Source organism: Alligator sinensis, unplaced genomic scaffold, assembly GCF_000455745.1.
Source record: "Alligator sinensis unplaced genomic scaffold, ASM45574v1 scaffold98_1, whole genome shotgun sequence".
Taxonomy (NCBI): Eukaryota; Metazoa; Chordata; order Crocodylia; family Alligatoridae; genus Alligator; species Alligator sinensis.
Window position 1 is genome coordinate 668,864 of NW_005842058.1, and position 13,935 is coordinate 682,798.

General features: G+C 47.6%; 1 long non-coding RNA gene across 2 annotated transcripts in view; it reads right to left on the bottom strand.

The window, feature by feature from the left end:
• LOC102379111 overlaps window positions 1-13,935 on the bottom strand; it is a 156,443-nt gene that overhangs the window by 136,150 nt on the left and 6,358 nt on the right. For both annotated transcript variants that reach the window (XR_323762.2, XR_001357979.1), the window contains exon 2: window positions 8,641-8,810. This is a non-coding gene — a long non-coding RNA (uncharacterized LOC102379111). The remainder of the gene's footprint in view (window positions 1-8,640; window positions 8,811-13,935) is intronic.

The following is a 13,935-nucleotide window of genomic DNA, read 5'->3' on the forward strand; positions in this document are numbered from 1 at the left end:
AGCAAGATACACATGAAGAGGAGGATCCATCCATGGCAGGATGGGGTCTTTGAGGCAGGAACCTTGACACCCAATTCCTAGCATGGCCACGCTGCACTGAGAATAATTTGAGGCTGAATATGAACAAGCTCCTCGGTGTCCCTCCAGTCAAGAGCCTTAACTACATCAGTAAATTTACCCAGCTGCATCCACCAGACCAGCTAAGGATCAATAGCAGATCCAGCTCCCCCCAAATCAGATGCCTGCCCCTTATGCTGAACAAGCACAGCATGTTAGAGGGATGTCAGAAGACCTCCAGTAACTTAGCTTTTCCTTTGTGCAGTCAAACAATGAATGAACAATGAAGTTAAACAAGACAATTGATTTTTATATTACTCCACAGCACTTCACTCTATTGTTTTGGAGAGGGGAGCCAGCACTGCCTACCTGGTCAGGAAAGATTTAAACCACACCATGCCTGCAAGGCTCCAAGCTCAGTGCAGGAAATCATTGGAGCTCATAGAAAGAAAGGTGACCCAAGCAATAAAATCAGCAGGAGTGATGTTCAGCAATGTTGCTCTACACAACATTGCAAGTGCAGTTTAACCTCAACTCGGCCTGCCAGTTGGGATCCCCAGCACACTTCTACCTGTGCCTCAAATCCTGAACCCACACATGCCACCGCTGGGATCCCTACTTGCAGCTTGGTTGATACACTGCAGTGCCCATGTACCACATGCACAGCTAGGCCAGCCTTATGATTTCTACCTCCTTAATTTGACAGGTAGTAGGAAGACACAAGCCAGCCACTTAGCCTGACACTTAAGACAACTAAGGAGTTTGTTGCAGCATCCTCATTTCCTATAGCACCCTACACATCTTGGGCCTGTACCACCTTCACCTGCTTTTTTGATTTCCTAGTTCTCAGTAACTGGCCTCCTATACCCTGCCTTGTGACAGTACAACAACTTAGCAATAGACCATGCAGCTGCAGTGCTCAGACAACCCCAACACCTCCACCTCCCTGTCCCCATGCCTGGGAGATGCTAGTCAAAGACCAGGCAATTGCAAAGCATTTACATGCTTTATTCCAGCTCTCTCTGGTGCATTACATTTACTTCTATTTTGAGCAATTCAGCAGAGGGCAAAGTTATTTATAACAAACCAAACTTCACCTCTGAAGCCCCAGTGCCATTATCTTCCCTTTCAGAGGTTTGCTCTGGGACTGGGTGGTTGCATTAATTTTACCAAATGTCAAAATTCTTCATATGAACTGCTGGACTGGGTCAGATCATTATTGCCCAGTATCCTAGCTCCAGCATCTGGCCAGCCTTTCCTGGGCAAGTAAGAGTGCATCCCTTTCTCTTTTTAAGAGCTGTGGCTTTGATAATCAAATTCACATTTTGGCCCTCAACTCCCAGCCTGCCATGCTCTTGCCATTCAAGTTCAGTTGTTAGTCTCAGTGATTACAGGAATGGGAGTGGAGGGCATAGGGAAAAGGGATTTTTTTATTTATTTATTTTTTTTTTTTAAATATTTAGTCAGTAGAATTAGCAAGATAGCAGTGTTAAGAGACAGTAACTTAGCACTCAGCAACAGGGACTGCTGCATACAAATTGCCTGGGATTTGGCTTGTGCCTGCTGGTTCTCCTGCAAGAGACAGCATAGAGAAGCTCCACTTACCCAGTGTTGGGGCTCTAGGTGGAAAAACAAGTACATGGCAGCTCACAGTCCTGGCTAGCATAGCCCTAGAGACCATTTGCAGCCAGCAGGGTTTTGTTTTTTTTTTGACAATCAAGTATGCTCATGCAAGCTCAAGGGGCCGGCAAGACCCTGGCCCAGACAGCTCAGCCACAACACCCATGTCATGGGTGGCCTCCCTGAGGCCATCAGGCTTGGCACAAATTTAGTGGAGTCCTCTCTCGTTTTGTTACAAATATGAACCATTTCCCCCTTCCCTGTGATCTGCAGCAGCTAGAGAGTACTGTTTTATTACACTGGACTACCTGGACTTTGTACAACTCCAGCTGAGAGATGATTCAACTTCCACTTTGACAGCTTATGACATTAATGCAAGATAGCCAGGACCACTATACTTTTACCTGGGACAGGTTCCCTTTCAGCTTAGCACTTCAATGTGTGAAGTCCCTACCTGAATTGGCAGCTCATTTCAGAAGCTACTGGTAAACCCAGGGCCTGCACAGGAATAGGATAGCTGTGAGCTACCAATCCGAGCAAGGGAGGTGCTCTCCAACTGGAGCAGGTCTGGGAATCTAGGTATACAATAACCATTTGCTAAGCACTGCTATGGGGAGGAGAGCACAAGCGCTTGTATTTGAAGGGATTTAAGAGTCAGGAGGAAGAAGGGGGGGGGGGGGGGGAAAAAGATTAACAAACAAAACCCAAAATCCATCAGAGGCTACAAAACAAATTAAAGTCGTTATGGCAACTAGTTTCTGTGGGCAGCAACATGCGTCTTGTGAACGTACAAAACTAATGCGCACCTCGCACTCAGCAGCTAATTAAATAATGCCTTCCAACTCAGTCTCTCTTGGCTACTCCTCCTCCCCCCAGGCAGGGCTGCAAGAAGGGCTCCACTAAAAATCGGTTAGGAAAATGGTCCTCAATGCCCTGCAACAGGTCAGCTGAAATGCTTTTCTTCAAACAAGCAGCATAGTAAGATAGCTGGGTTTCCTTTTCATCCCATTTATTCCTTGGTGCCAAGGTAAAGCCATCTCCACTAAGTCTTCATTCTCAGGTGCCAGCAACACTGAGCATCGTTACCCTTTAAGAGTAATGCCTTGGACACTTGGGGCACTGAGAGAAATCCTTGGGGCCAAGTGTGTTCTCAGCCATCCAAGTACTCCAAATACCATGCACCTCCCAAAGGCTAGACCAGAAGTAGTGGGGGGGGAGGGGTCAGGATTCCTCCCCCTTGTGTCTCGCCTATTCAGATGGCAAGCCCTTTATGGTCTAGTCTGACCTCTTGCTGTGAACATGCACAAGTGCAACACTGCTATAACAGCTGGGGCCTCTTGCTACCTCCGTCCTAAAGCAAAATGGGATTGCCCTGCTTTACAAATACTTATTTATGAACCAAGCCAAGGCATATACTGGCATTTCTAAGGCTGTTCAGCCAAGTTAAAGCATGGCGCTAACACCAAGGTTGCAGGCTGGATCCCTGGTTGGACAGAATTTCTTTAGTTCCCTTTCTGCCTTACTTCTGTATGCATTTGAGCTCCATGTAGGTCTCCCTGCTCCGTGATGGTAGGCATGGCTCTGGCACTGAAGGACCTCCCTTCAATGCCCACCATAGAGATCTGTGCTTGAAAGATAGAGGCAAGTAGTCCAAATCTGGGCTTTCTAAAGACTTGTACATCTGGGTAAGGGACTGTCTGTACAATACAGAAATCCCTACAGTCCCAACATCCTTGTTGCCAGACCTCAGAGGCATCACCCAGCTTCCCACGCCCTCAAATCAGGAGTGGGTAAATTAAAAAAATTTCAGTGGAAATTGGATGAGGCATCTTAGCCATGCTTCTCTGGGGAAATAAGCTGCACATAATAACCACACAAAACATGCACACAGAACAGGATGCTGTCTACACTCGAGCCAAGCTCCCTCCAGGGAAATAAATTCCTATATATATTTAAAGGTTAAGCTGAAAAGAATGCAGTAAGCCTGGTTTCTTTGATTGTTCCCATCTTTTTAAATTAGAGAGAGATGGCAGAGGTGCATGCTACATGCTACATAGGGTGAAGGGAACATCAGAGAAGAACTATACATAAAGCATCAAGATGTGAGCTGCATAAAGTACAGCTTGTTGCCTGGACTGCAGCAACCTAGTGCGCACAAGCATTGCAGCTGTATCAGATGGAGGCCAGAGTAATATCAATGAGGGTGGTTGTTTTGCAAGCAGTGGGGACTGGAGATAGGGACAGCAATTCTAGGTGTACAAAATAAGCCCATTTCAAAGTTGGCCAGGGATGGCCTGTGCCTCCCTAGGATGGAGAACAAGATGCAGGAGAATGCCAAGCTATTTCTGCTTTTGTCTAGAAAGGACTCAAAACTAAACTTCACAGCACAAGCTGTGCACCCTGATCATCTGCTTCTGCAGTTCTCCCCAGTGGGAGAAGACCTCCTATTCCATTCAGATGAGGTGCCTCAACAGAGCAGATGCTTCTCCAGATACCTTGAGTCAGCAGAAGGCTTCCAAAATCCAGGAGGAACAGGCTGCCTACTGGTTTTAGTTCCCAGACAGTGCAAGGTGGATGAAGAGTACAACCCAAGCACTCAAGCCAGTTTAGGGCTCCATCCAAGTTTCTTGCAGCAATCAGTTATTGATAGCTTGTAGGTACATCCCTAGGCAGATGACAGGAAAAGAGCTGGGTTTCCATTTCAGGCAGGAAGACGCTCAGTGCAATGCCTAGGAACAGACCTGGAGCTTGAATTGTGCATGCCCACCCAAAGAACTTTGGGTGCAAACCCAGCAAGCAGCAGGAGACAGTTCACCAGCACCCTTATCTGCATCTACGTGGATAAAGACCACCACAGCCCCAGGGCACTTGCAGTGTCCAAAAACAGCAGCCAAGGACTCCCAGATATCATGCCACTTGCAGAGCTTTACCATGCTAGCACATAGTGCTGTGATCCCTTCCTTACCCACTAAGACAGACCTATGATGGGAAGTATCAGGCTCTTCAACCTTGCTTGAATACATTAGCACAACCCCCTCTTGAACATGAAGCTAAGTCAGCAAACAGGAGCCAGAGGCCATGGGGGCTGCTGAGGACATACAGCTCCTTGTTTCTTCCTGACACCCAAGGGCCTGTCATTTGAGCCTTCTGCCCATCAGTGGAGAAGAATTGACATCATTGTGCTATGCAGCCAACTGGCAGTCAGCAGCGTTGCAAAATGCCTCCTTTGTAAGGGAGAGGCTTGGGAACAGAGCTTTCCTGAGTCAGAGGAACCACATCCCATTTATCAGGCCTAGGATATGCCAACCGAAAAAGGCTGAAAAAGCGAGAGTAGCCCAAGATTTAAACCCTTTCATTGCACTGGCAACACAAAGTCCCACCAGCACTGTTGCAACACTGCAAAATATAGGGTCCCAGCTCAACCTGGAGAATCCTGTTGGGAGCGTGTGTCCATTGACCTCACAGCACTTGGGCAGAGAAAAGCCACTAGCCCTATGGCTTTTCCAAGCTCTTTACTAGGTCTGAGCAAGCATCCACTAAAAAAAAAAAAAAAGCCTAATCCTCACAGCATCCTTTATATGAATTGATAGAAATAATGCAGCAGTAATGAAGTGAGAGCAGAACTTCAGTCACTTCTGTATTTTATGGCCCCTATTGTCATCCATTTGCACTCCCTGAAAGTCCTAGCACTCCATAGGGGTAACCATGGAATCTCATGCACAAGCTGCCCTAGCATAGGACTTTGTGCAATCACTGCAGGCATGAGGGAAAAAAAAATTTTTTTTTTTTTTTATATATATTATTTCCCATGATGGGCCACCAACCCAATTCATCACTCAGCTTTGCAGTGCTATTTCATACCTACCCAGTGCACTTTGTGCACAGCCCTGCCCAGTGCTAGAGAGATTTAGCACTGAGCAACAAGTGTCAACGTATCACCGGAGCCAAGCAGCAAGCAGGGGCTGGCACATGAGAGCACAGCATGCACTCCATGACCCCTGCCCCCCACCCTTTCCTCCCCCATCAGAGACTCACCTCTGTGCCAGCATCCTTGTGAATTATTCTTCACTGCCTGCATGAGTGCCACCTCTTTGCATACGTTAATTAGACTCAGTGGGTAAAATAAAACAGAGTGAAGACTCTAATTCCCTGTCTGTGCACTCATTATAGAAGCAGCAGCAACTGGGATGTCAAGGAGGATTAAAAATGGAGAGCTAGGAAGTTGCATGTTGTTACAGTACAAAGCCTGCAAGATCCCTCCTGCCTTTCTCAGAGTACTGCCTGTTTTATGAGCCACCCACCAGACCTGGGAACTCTGAAATCCGCCCCATGCATTTCCTGCACAAATAACGCAACTCACAACTGTTTTTCTATCCTTCTATAAATTCAGCCATATCCACTCTAGGAGGAATAATGATCTTCTAGTCTTACCACTTGCATAGCACTGGCCAGAGAATCCTACCAACTCCAACCAGTAAAAATCTTTCAGAGCATGAGTCTCAACACCATTGAGCTCAATAACTTCTAGCTGAATTGGTGCATCTTTTTGAAAAGCACCCACAGCCTCAACTTACACACTATGAGCAATGATACATTAAGCAAGTGATGTATAGCACAGTATGTGCGTCAGTCTTCAGCTACAGAAGCCCCTTAAGAATCATAAGCAGAGAAGCAGTTTCATCTCCTAGCCTCCAGAAACACCGACTAGATTCAGGGGTGGGCAAAGTACGGCCCAAAGGTCAGATCCAGCCCACCAGACTATTCTATCCGGCCCGCAAGGCCCCTAAATAAGTTTAGAAAATGAATATTTGTTTGCTCCTGGCTGCCTGGAGCCAAAGGCAGTCAGTCAGACCCAGGGGAAGCCCGTGGCAGGAACCAGCAGCAAGACCCACCCAGCCCTGCCCCACTCCAACCAGAAGCCCCTGCCTAGCAGAGGCTTCTGACCTGGGACTGCAGGGCTGGTCCCGCTTCCCTGCGCTGGAGAGGGAAATGTGGCCCTTGACAGCTTGCCAGAACTCAGTAAACTGCCCTCCACCCAATGTAATTGCCTGCCCCTGGACTAGATGTTATCAACATACCAGGAACCAGAGCTCTAATACCATGGCTTGGGTATTGGTAGCTCACAGCTTGGTTAAAGCCAGGGTAACACTGTGCATAGCTGAAAAAACTGTGCTCATCTTGCTTGGGAGGTAGTTTATTCTCACTGTAGAGTCCATGATCTATTTGGAGGAACAGGATCTAGGAAGGAGACTCAGCAGCTTGCATTTGGTCAGTCTCTAGCTTGCTCAGACTACAAGAGCCATGCCTACATTGATGACTGCCTTAGGTACACCATTCTGTTGCCAACGCTACTCCAGACATGTGGAAGCTGCCGTAGCAGTTTTACTTCAAGCCATACAGAAGTAGTCTAGCCACCTAAAGACCCTGCTGCTACTGCAGACAGATGCCTCAGTGCCAGCCCAGCAGCAGGCATTTCACAAAACCCAATACAGCATGGGCTGTACCTTCAGGAAAGCAAAAAGGAGCCTGAACCCAGGGAGGTGCCCCGCCATGCTGGGTGTTGCTAATATACAGAAAGCACTGAGCCAAGAGGAAGGGATAAGCAGGCCTAGAGCTTAGGCAGCCATCCCTCCTGCAAAGCAAAAGCAACCATGGAAGCAAGCCTGCAGGACCTTCCCCTGCTCATCTCATGGCATGAATTCAGAGTAATGCCCTAACCTTCAACAATGGGGTGCCAGGGGAAGGTCAGCTTTTAGCCTCATAAGAGCTCTGGATTGAATCCATCACCAAGCTCAATGGGCCAGACAGCAGCTCAACCTCAAGCCTTGCCAGCTGTGCTAAGGAAGCTACCAGTCAAGAGCCTGTGCTGGTAGAATGACAAGCACCTCCTCAAGGTGGAAGCTCAGGTGGTTTATGACCACAGCCAATTCACCATGAGACTCAGGGAACAGACCCAAACAGGTTTCCTCCCCCTTTGCACAGGGTTAAAAAGGACTAAAAGATTGCACAGATGTACCCACACCAACTTGCCTTGAATAACCATCATCAATTGATGAACAGTGCCAAGATCTCCCTTGCTGTAACACTGCTTTAAGACCTGGACCGACCTGCTATAGATTTTTAAACATTTTTTACAAAATGATATGGCCCTTTAAAAAAAACTTTCTAAACCCAATAAATTCCTTTATTAAACTAGCCTACTCATTGTTCCCACCTCACTTCTGGGTAATAGGCCTTATATCAGTTGGCTGTGGTCTTGGCTGCTGGCAATTTATTACAGATGCATTTCATAATTTGCTTTATACAACACACTGTTAAGTCCAATAGTTTCCTCTCTTTAAATTGTTTCTTTGAGGCTGAAGTTTAAAGCAACAAGGCTGGTAGCTGTAATTTTTTCTGGATGGAAGGCATTTGTATAAAAAGCTACAACATGGACACTTACTGGAATTTAAAGCTTTCCTTTTCCACTTTCAAAGGTTTCATCTGGTCTCAAAGTTATTGATCTTATGAGGGAGAGAAAGAAAATGCACTCTAAAGAGACTCCAACATGACATGAGCCATCAGGGTATTTTTTTATTCCCCCCCTGCAACATACTGCAAGTCTTTGCTGCTCTGCTCCAGCCTCTTGGCTCCTCACCTGTAGAAAGGTAGAGTAGGGTACAGCAGGCCATTTAGAAGGGTCCTTTTCATTTCTCTCCCCCTTGTCTTTATAAAAATTCCACATTATCCCTTTCAAACAAGTCTTTCCAAAGTGCCTTCCAGGATTGTTTGCAGATATGGCACCAAGATGCAAAAGCCAAAAAACCAAGACATTATGTATGGTATTGCTCAGTGCAGAACAAGCTGGACCTAACCTAGATGCTTCCCCATTAGTTTGCTGTGAACAGTTTGAGTGACACACTTGGTTTGGAATCTTCTTGTTTTAGATTTAAAACAAAGATCTCTTCTTTGGCGAATACTTACAAAACCAGCAAGCTGGAAGTAGATTGGTAAGCTCTTTGCAAGAGCTGATGTCACAGTCTTGTTCTCCAACTGGCATCTACTGCACGAAAATGGATGGAAAGGCAAGAAAGCTTCTTCTAACCCGATGGGTGGAAGCCCAGGTGGCGATCAGCTGGTTTGTGGAACCACTCCTGTGAGTAGACAAATGTCTCATGATTATTAAAGTCCATTTGCAGAGCTTGCTTTAATTCTGTATTGAGGAGCTCCCCTAAAGTCACTTGCAAGGGAACGGTTATAACAGGAGGAACAGCAAGGGCACTGCACTGTCAGAAGAGGAGGTATCAGTGACATGTTGCCAGGAGAAGGAGGCTGCCTTTTTGCCCATTCCCTCTTTCAGCTTTACCAAAGAGGTAAACTCCAGCCTTTCCAGGTCCTCTGACTAACAGCTTTCCAGGGACTGTCCTGGTGGTATATAAAAGGAGAAACAGCCAAGTTTATTCCCCATGTCTCCCACCCCATAAACAGCAGTAGCATTCAAACATTTAAGTAGAAAGAAGAGCTCCCTTGCACCTGAGACTGGCTCTGAACGATGTACCCGAGGAACAGCAGACTTCCCACTTCACCCACCTAGTCCCAACTAATGTTTAAAGTCTTTTACCAGTGAACCGTCTAAACGAACTCCAGGTATGAAACCAAGTTAACTGGATGCCTCTTTGGAGGGGCAGGCTTTTCAGTACAGATGTTCTGGCATCATGGCCTGACCTCCACACTTCTTCAGCTGGTGTCCAGTGGGACTGCCCAGGGACCAAGGACTCCACTGCATGTGAAGTAGTGTGCTTATGAACAGACCCTGCAAGATGCCTCATTTGTAACAAAGGATATTAGGTGGAGCAGTGACATAAGCCTAAGTTTCCCACACCCCAACCGAATGCCCTGAACACCAACACAATCATTTTTCCTTGTCTCTTAAAATAGGCAAATCTTTTGGTGAGATCTTATCCAGACATGCATGTAGAACCAAGCACCGCAGCTTTTACTTATTGGTCTGGTACAATTGCAAGCAGCAGCTGACCAACAGGAGTGTCTTCTCCCTGCCATCCCCACAGTACTCCACTCCGTTTGGCAAATGGCCGGGGTACAAGTCACAGGAAAAGGGTGACCTCCCCTTTCTCTAGCAGGACAAAGGGCAAGGCTGCAGCAGAAGCACATGCCATTAAGACTATGGTACACCATACTTTCATGGATTTCATAGATTTTTAGGGTCAGAAGGGACCTCAATAGATTGAGTCCCCCCCCCCCCCCGGGAACAAAAAACTTGGGGGACAGCCCCCCCGGCAGGAAAAAGCACTGGGGACAGATGACCCCAGCTAGGTGCTTGTCCAATCACCTCTTTAAAAGACCTCCAAGGTAGGGGAGAACACCATCTCCCTTGGAAGCCCATTCCAGATTTTGGCAACCCTCACCATAAAGAAATGTTTCCTAATGTCTAATCTAAATCTGCTCCCCTTTAGTTTATGGCTGTTGTTCCTAGTAACCCCAAGGGGCAACCTGGTAAACAGAGTATCCCCTATTTCCTGCTGCCCCCCCCGATGAATTTGTAGATAGCCACAAGATCCCATCTCAGCTTTCTTTTGTGGAGCCTGAAGAGATCCCTCAATCTTTCCTCATAGGATCTTACCTGCAGGCCTTTAACCATATGAGTAGCCCTCCTCTGGACCCTCTCAAGGTTATCCACATCCCTCTTGAAGTGCCGTGCCCAGAACTGGATGCAGTACTGCAGCTGCCGTCTTAACAATGCCGCATAGAGGGGAAGCATCACCTCCTTAGACCCGTTTGCGATACACCTTCTAATGCACGAAAGTGCAGTAGGCTTTACTCATCGCTTCGTCACATTGACAACTCATGTTCATTTTGGAGTCGACTATGACTCCAAGATCCCTTTCTGTTGCTGTGCTGCTTAGGAAGTCACCTCCCAGTCTGTAGGTTTGTTGGCGATTCTCCCCCTAGATGCAGCACTTTGCACTTATCTTTGGGAATGTGGGAAGAACAGAAAAGGATGCAGTTTAACAATGTCCAAATCTGCTTCCTGCCCTCCCATATGTTTACTTTGCCCCATAATTTGGTGTCATCCATGAATTTGGACAGAGCACTCTCCATGCCCTCATCCAAGTCACCAATGAAGATACTGAACAGCACTGGTCCAAGGACCTAACCTTGGGGAACTCCACTGCCCACATTTTTTCAGGTTGAAAATGATCCATTCACCACCACTCTCTGGGTGCATCCCATTAGCCAGTTCTCCACCCACCTGACTGTAATAATCTACATCACAACTGCTTAATTTTTAAGTATGGGATGCAACACTGTATCAAAGGCCTTTTAAAATCCAAGTAGATGCAGGAGTGGGGATGAATGTCATCTAAGCATTTTGTGACCTGGTCACAAAAAGAAACAAGGTTAGGTAGGTAGGATCTACCCGCTATGAAACCATGTTGATTGCCTGTCAGCATTATTTTTCCTCCTGGACTCCTACAAATGTAATCCTTAATTTTTTCAAAGGTTTTCCCCAAGGATAGAGGTGAGGTTAACCAGCCTATAGTTACTCAGATCATCCTCTCTCTTCTTCTTGAAAAGTAGGGACCACAGTGGCCCTTTTCCAGTCCTCTGGGACCCATCCCAAGTGCCATGAGTGCTCAAACAATTTAGCCAGTGGTTTGCAATGACACTGGCCAATTCCTTCAGCACCCTTGGATAAAGATCAGGGCCTGCCAACTTGAACATGTCCAACCCCTCCAAGTGTCCCTTCACTAGGTCAGCACTAACTGTTGGTGGGATGGAGTCCCTCTTGTGTCCATCTATAGCCCCTTTCCACTTTTGAGAAGCAGCACTCACAGCTGTGGGCACAAAGATCTGAGCACCCCAATAGGCCACTAGTCAGTCATTCTTGGATGCCCTTTTTGTTGAAGGAAAAAAAGACAAAAAGGAGGGTAGGGCAGAAGTCCCAGCTTAGGAGAAGACATTATGCATGTCCTACAAGCCCACAATCCACTGAGATGTTTTCATCCCTGCCCAAGACAGTGGGCCGAGATGCTCAGGAGAGGGGCAATCATCATGATCTTGATGCTAAGTGGTAAAACATTCCCCAGGGAATTGTATTCTTACAAACCTGGCTACAGGAATATTGTCAACAGGCCCCAAGGTGGAGGAAAAAAAGGAAAGAGGAGGGCCAGTGACACCCTTATCAGTGTCTGACCAACTCAGCCAGGAGGCAGCCAGTCCAACCCAACCTCCACTATTGCTCTCCAGTACAGAAAACCAGCCATAACCCACAGCCCAGGAAAAACTCACTTCCAAGCAGTAACTCAGCCTTCTTGTGTATCCAGTCATCCACTTTGTCCCCTCACACCTCCTAGGAGACCTGCTAGGGGTAGAGTACTACAACCATGTGTTTTAGGATTTCACTACGGGGGTATAACAGGATCAGGCCCCAGGGGCAACTGAGACACCTGGGAGGCCGAATGGCAGCTGCCCAGCTCTGGCTCCAAGGTACCCTCCCTAACCATTCCCCTGCCACACTTCAATGTAGTTGGTTGACTTGGAAAGGGAAGCTGCCAGAGGGACCTAGAGCAAGCCCCAGTCCTTCAGTCTGCCAGCAGATCCCTTCTCTGAATCCCACCCTCAGGAAGCAGGCCTTCCTGGTTTGGACATACCCCCAGGCCATTCACGGCCCTACAGGCCATTCACGGCCCCCAAATCTCCCTTGCAGCCATGCTCATGGTAACACATGTGTTACCAACTCCCACTGAAATAGGGGACTTTGCTCTCAAGCCAGTGTCCAGCCACTCCAGGCCTTCACACTGTTGTTGGGGACTCAGCCTTCCTGCTTTGCACCCCTTTTCTCTAGCTAGCCCCTTGCAGCCTAGGGGCACCACACCAGGCTCTTGGGTTTCAGCCCCATCCATTCAGTCTCTCGGGGCCTCTGCCCCCTGCTTTTGCTCTGGCCCTCGGCCCCAGAGTTCACCCCTCATGAGCTATGGGTCCCCAACCCTTGCTTTGGGGCTCCCAGGCATCTCTGCCCCTCTTGGGCTATGGGGTCCCTGACCCCAGTAGCCTCATCTCTGCTCCTCATGGGCTTCAGGCCCCAGTTCACACCCTCTAAAAGCAATACTGGGCTCCCTGGCCTGTCTCCACCCTGCTAAGGCTCAGGGCCCTGTGGCCTGGTCACTGCCTTGAGCCCAACTCCTGGTCTCTTATGCACTAATGGGACCTCCCAAAAAAAAAAACAACACACACAAACCTGTCCCACCCAGTTTAAAAGAGGTCAATAAAAATCATACACCCTCTGGCTGCAACACAAACTGCACCACTCTGGTTATATTCCCCTGCAAGCCATTCAAGCCTTACTTGCAAGGCACCTGCCAGCTCAGGGTTGCAGGGGTGTCAGTCTCCCAAACCCATGGGCCAGATCCAGATGAAGGGGACCCTTGAAGACTGGACCCAGCTGATCAGGTGGGCAGTAGGGAAGATGGCAGCTAATGCCCGTTTCCCCTTGGTTATCTATCCCAATTAGCAGTGAGTGGATGGGTGCATCTCTCTCTTTTTAGAAGAAAAGCCTAGGCCAATCCATGCCCATACAGAGCAAGTCTCTTATGCTGCCTCCTAACCAGATTGCAAAAACTTGCAAATTGTTTCCTGGTCATACCTGGAATGCATAGATAGGGGCAGGGTGAAAGCTGTACATCCTTTCAACCCCCGCAAGACAAAAGCACCACTGAAGCCATATTCACCCAGTCTTTTTGTGGGTAGATTGACCATGCCTGGATACTTTTTTTTGACTGAAGTAGGCAGGGGTCATGAAGATGGACTCAGATTTCCACTCAGCAGTGCAGCTGGGCAACTCTGATCCTACTCAAATCACAGGAGAAAGCATTTCTGGAAGCCTCTGGTCAATCCAGTCTCCAAACAGCCAGTAATGGCCAGTTGAGAAGCTATTAAAAAGAAGAAAAAGCCCTACATGGGCACTATTGGAGAACCAGTTGGGAAGAAAGTCTCCCCTAAACACGATGGATTTTCCCCTTCTAAAAACACTGGGGTAGCAGTTCTCTCTTTCAAGTGAGGAAACGATGGTCACATTATCCACCCCCCACTCCATATTAATACTCCCTGCAATTATTAGTGGCATCCTCTACCTAGTCTACACTAGTGAGGTTACCTACATCTTGATCAGAAGCCTCTTACCAACTGTGCTGAGCACAACTGACAGCAAAATATGGCCCTCTTCAGAGAATGGGCAATTACCCTAAAATGGAAGCAAAA